A 6,293-nucleotide genomic window follows, 5' to 3' on the forward strand; every position below is an offset into this window, starting at 1 on the left:
AAGAAGGACTAAAACGTAACAATTTGATAGTTCGAGGACCAACAGTGCAATTATTGAGAAGTTGAGCTAAATGCAGAACGAGAGTAAAAACATGCCGAGTATGAGCTCAATGACAAAGCAAAACAAGTGGAGGAAGAAAGAATGGAAGATGGACTAAAATGAAGATAATTGAAAGTTGGAGGACTAAAGTGCAAATACTCAGAAGATGTGCCGAATGAGTGGCATAATATTTGAAAGTGTCGATCATCAATTGGAAGATAAGAATTGTTGAAAAGATGAAGAAATCGAAGAAAGAAGTCAAGAGAAGCAACAAAGAAGTTCAGGGACCAAATTGCACAAACCACATAGATGGCTACTTCTATGCGACCGCATATTGTAACCTTTTATGCGGTCGCATAGAAGGTTTCAGGGAATTCAATGAGCAAAATAAATGATCTATGCGATCGCATAGATCCCTTCTATGCGGTCGCATAGTGATGTTTTGCAACTTCGGGCGTAATTTTTCGTTTTGGTTGAAACTCCTTTCCTACTTGATTTGGACGCGATATAAATACCCAAATTCATCATATTAAGAAAAAAGAACGACCAGGGAGAAGGGAGAGACCAAAATTGGAGGCAAGAAACTTGATTTTGGATTCAATTTCACACGGGTTCGAGACGGGATTGAAGATTATACACACGGATTGAAGAAATTCCATACGGGTGTATTCTTATTATCTTTTAATTTCATTTTTCAATTTCTTGATTTTGTAATGATGATTATAGGCTAGGGTTTTTGTTCATTAGGAATTTGATGAACCTTTTGATGATTTAAATTTCCATTATTTCATTAATTCAACAATAGTTTCGATTGGACAAATGTTTGATTTATATGATTTGAATGCTTCCATAATTATTTGGCCAATTGTTATGTGATTGTAGATGATTTGTTCTTTGCATTCGAAAGAAGGGGAATAAATTCGATAGAATATAAATTGACATAGGGTCCGATAGGGGATGGAAACTTACCTCTATGCTTTATGCAATTCATGAAGATGTTCATAAAAAGTCATGCATTCTTGTACATTGCATCATCCATAGAAATATAGGCTGGTGGTGTGTAAGAGTAGATTCAATATATATCGAGAGAGTATATTGGATAATTTAGGAACATTGAATTGGCATTTTTTTCCATCGATTCGTTGAATTTGTGAAATTAGGGTTTTTAATAGTCAATTGTGGATTCGAGTTCTTAATGATTTCATTTCGATTCATTTCAATACATTAGTTCTAAAATTGCATATTTACATTTCAGTTGCGTGTTTATTTCATTCGATTAGTGAAATTTCAAAATTAGGGTTTCCAATTTTGAAATTAGGGTTTTCTTTGCAATTGGGGTTTCAAATTGGGGATTTTCCCCAAAATTAGGGTTTTTCATAATTAGACCCAATTTGCATTAAATTAGATTCGGTTAAGGTCACATTGGTATAATTAGAGTTAATTCAATCCTCGTGGGAACGATACTTGGACTCATAGTCCATTTTACTACTTGTTAACGAACCGTACACTTGCGGTGGGTTTTAAAATCGAAAAGAAATATTTCGTGAACAGTAATGTCACGTGGAAAAGTGTAAACTAAAGCGTACACCATAGTATACATGTAACAAGGTTCTTGCCGATTAAATTTTGCTATTTGTACACTGATTTTTAATACGTTGTTTGACACTTGCATTGTTGTCAAGTGTCAATTGGATGGGAAAATTTTTTGAAATTAAAACTGTCCAACAGGGCAATATCATGTGGTAAAGTGTACACCATATTGTACATGTAGCAAGATTCTTACCGATTGAACTTTGCTATTTGTACACTAATTTTTGACACGTTGTTTTACATTTTCATTGTTGTTAAGTGTAAATTAGATCGAAAAACTGTTTGAAATTCAAATTATCTAACAGGGTAATGTCACGTGACAAAGTGTAAACTAACGTGTACACCACAGTGTACATGTAGCAAGGTTCTTACCGATTGAACTTTGCAATTTGTACACGAATTTTTGACACGTTGTTCGACACTTGTATTGTTATCAAGTGTTGAATGGATGTGAAAACTATTCAAAATTTAAACTGTCCAACTGGGTAATGTCACGGGACAATGTGTAAACAAAAGTGTACAACATAGTGTACATATAGCTAGGTTCTTACCAATTGAACTTTGCTACTTGTACACTAATTTTTGACACGTTGTTTGACACTTGTATTATTTTCAAGTGTCAATTGGATGGAAAGATTGTTTAAAATTTAAACCGCCCAAGAGGGTATTGTCACACGGGAAAGTGCAAACTAAAGTGTACACCAAAGTGTACATGTTGCAAGGTTCTTACCGATTGAACTTTGCTATTTGTACACCAATTTTTAACATGTTGTTAGACACTTACATTGTTGTCAAGTGTCAATTGAATGGGATAACTATTTGAAATTAAAACTATCCAGTAGTGTAATATCACGTGGTAAAGTGTAAACTAAAGTGTACACCATATTATACATGTAGCAAGATTCTTACCAATTGAAATTTGCTATTTGTACATTAATTTTTGACACGTTGTTTTACATTTTCATTGTTGTCAAGTGTAAATTAGATGGGAAAACTATTTGAAATTTAAACTGTCCAACAAGGTAATGCCACGTGGCAAAGTGTAAACTAAAGTGTACACCATTGTGTACATGTAGCAAGGTTCTTTTCGGTTGAACTTTGCTCTTTGTACGCTGATTTTTGACACGTTGGTTGACACTTGCATTTTTGTCAAGTGTCAATTGGATGGGAAAACTGTTTAAAATTTAAACTTTCCAATAGGGCAATGACATGTGGTAAAGGGTAAACTAAAGTGTACACGATAGTGTACGTGTTGCAAGGTTCTTGCCGATTGAACTTTGCTATTTGTAACCTGATTTTTGACACGTTGTTTGACACTTGCATTGTTGTCTAGTGTCAATTGGATGAAAAAACTGTTTGAAATTTAAATTGTCCAACGGGGTAATGTCATGTGGCAAAATGCAAATTAAAGTGTGCACCATAGTGTACATGTAGCAAGGTCCTTGCCAATTGAACTTTGCTCTTTGTACACTGAGTTTTGGCTCGTTGTTTAACGCTTGCATCATTTTCAAGTGGTAATTAGGTGGAAAAATTGTTTGAAATTTAAACTGTCCAACAGGGTAAAGTCACGTGGCAATGCGCAAACTAAAGGGTTCACCATAGTGTACATGTAGCAAGGTTCTAGCCGATTTAACTTTGCTATTTGTATACTAATTTTTGACACGTTGTTTGACACTTGCATCATTGTCAAGTGTCAATTAGATGGGAAAATTATTTGAAATTTATATTGTCCAATGGGTAATGTCATGTGGCAAAGGGTAAACTAAAGTGTACACCATAGTATACATGTAGCGAGGTTCTTACCGATCAAACTTTGCTATTTGTACAGTGATTTTTTTGACACGTTGTTTGACACCTGTATTATTGTCAAGTGTCGATTGGATGGAAAAACTGTTTCAAATTTATACTGTCCAACAGGGTAAAGTCACGTGGCAAAGGTTAAACTAAAGTGTATACACCATAGTGTACTTGTAGCATGGTTTTTACCGATTGAACTTTGGTTTTTGTACACTGATTTTTGACACGTTGTTGGACACTTGCATTGTTGTCGAGTGTTAATTGGATGGGAAATCTACTTGAAATTTAAACTGTTCAACAAGGTAATGACACGTTGTAAAGTGTAAACTAAACCGTACACCATAGTGTACATGTAGCAAGGTTCTTACTGATTGAACTTTGCTATTTGTACACTAATTTTTGACACGTTGTTTGACACTTGCATTGTTGTCAAGTGTCAATCGGACGGGACAACTTTTTGAAATTTATACTACCCAATAGGGTAATGTCACGTGACAAAGGGTAAACTAAAGTGTACTCCATAGTATACATGTAGAAAGGTTTTTATCGATTGAATTTTGCTAATTGTACACTAATTTTTCCCACATTGTTTGACGCTTGCATTGTTCTCAAGTGTCAATGGGATGGGAAAACTGTTTGAAATTTAAATTGTCGAATATGGTAATGTCACGTGGCAAACTGTAAACTAAAGTGTACACCGTAATATACATGTAGCAAGGTTCTTACTGATTGAATTTTGCTATTTATAAACTTGCATTGTTGTCATGTGTCAATTGGATCAGAAAAAAATTGAAATTTAAACTATCCAAAGGGTAATGTCATGTGGCTAAGTGTAAACTAAAGTGTACACCAAAGTGTACATGTAGCAAAGTCCTTATCGATTGAACTTTGCTATTTGTAAACTAATCTTTGACACGTTGTTTGACACTTGCATTGTTGTCAAGTATCAATTGGATGGAAAAACTGTTTAAAATTTTAACTGTCCAATAGGGTAACGTCACGTGTCAAAGTGTATACTAAAGTGTACACCATTGTGTACATGTAGCAAGGTTCTTGCCGATTGAACTTTGCTCTTTGTACACTGATTTTTGTTACATTGTTTGACACTTGCATTGTTGTCAAGTGTCAATTGGATGGGAAACCTGTTTGATATTTAAGTTGTCCAATAGGGTAATGTCACGTGGTAAAGTGTAAACTAAAGTGTACATGTAGCAAGGTTCATCCTGATTGAGCTTTGCTATTTGTACACTAATTTTTAAAATGTTGATTGATACATGCGTTGTTGTCAAGTGTCAACTGGTTGGGAAAACTGTTGGGAATTTAGACTGTCCAACAAAATAATGTCACATGGCAAAGTGTAAACTAAAGTGTGTACATCATAGTGTACATTTAGCAAGGTTCTCACCATTTGAACTTTGCTATTTATACACTGATTTTTGACACATTGTTTGACACTTGCATTGTTGTCAAGTGTCAACTGGATGGGAAAAATATTTGAAATTTATACTGTCCAACAAGGTAATGTCACGTTGCAAAGGGTAAACTAAAGTGTGTACACCATAGTATACATGTAGCAAGATTTTTACCGATTGAACTTTCTTTTTTGTACAATGATTTTTGATACGTGGCTTGACACTTGCAATGTTGTCAAGTGTCAATTGGATGGGAAAACTATTTGAAATTTAAATTGTCCAACAGGGTAATGTCACGTATTGTGTAAACTAAAGTGTAGACCATAGTATACATGTAGCAAGGTTCCTACCGATTGAACTTTGCTATTTGTACACTGATTTTTGACATATTGTTTGACATTTCAATTGTTGTCAAGTGCTAATTAGATGGGAAAACTGTTTGAAATTTCAACTGTCCAACAGGGTAAAGTCACGTGGCAAAGTGTAAACTAAAGTGTACACCATAGTGTACATGTAGCAAGGTTCTTACTGATTGAACTTTACTATTTGTACACTAATTTTTGACACGTTGTTTAACACTTGTATTGTTGTCAAGTGTCAATCGGATCAGAAAATTGTTTGAAATTTACACTGTCCAATAGGGTAATGTCACATGGCAAAGGGTAAACTAAAGTGTACACCATAGTTTACATGTTGCAATGTTTTTATCGATTGAACATTGTTTTTTATACACTGATTTTAGACACGTTGATTGACACATGCATTGTTGTCAAGTGTCAATTTGATGGAAAAACTGTTTAAAATTTAAATTGTCCAACAGGGTAATATCACGTGGTAAAGTGTAAACTAAAATGTACACCATATTGTACTTGTAGCAAGGTTCTTAACGATTGAACTTTACTATTTGTATACTGATTTTTGACACGGTGTTGACACTTGCAATGTTGTCAAGTGTCAATTGGTTGAGAAAACTATTTGGAAATTAAATTGTCCAATGGGGTAATGTCACGTGGCAAAGTGTAAATTAAAGTGTACACCATAGTATATATGTAGCAAGGTTCTTACTGATTGAACTTCGCTATTTGTACACTGATTTTTGACACGTTGTTTGACACTTGTATTGTTGTCAAGTGTCAATTGGATCAGAAAACTGTTTGAAATTTAAACTGTCCAATAGGGTAATGTCACGTGGCAAAGGGTAAACTAAAGTGTGTACACTATAGTTTACATGTTGCAATGTTTTTATCGATTGAACTTTGTTTTTTATACACTGATTTTAGACACGTTGACTGACACTTGCATTGTTGTCAAGTGTCAATTTGATGGGAAAATTGTTCAAAATTTAAATTGTCTAATAGGGTAATGTCACGTGGTAAAGTATAAACTAAAATATACACCATATTGTACATGTAGCAAGGTTCTTAATGATTGAACTTTGCTATTTATACACTGATT

Source organism: Olea europaea, unplaced genomic scaffold, assembly GCF_002742605.1.
Source record: "Olea europaea var. sylvestris unplaced genomic scaffold, O_europaea_v1 scaffold1190, whole genome shotgun sequence".
NCBI lineage: Eukaryota > Viridiplantae > Streptophyta > Magnoliopsida > Lamiales > Oleaceae > Olea > Olea europaea.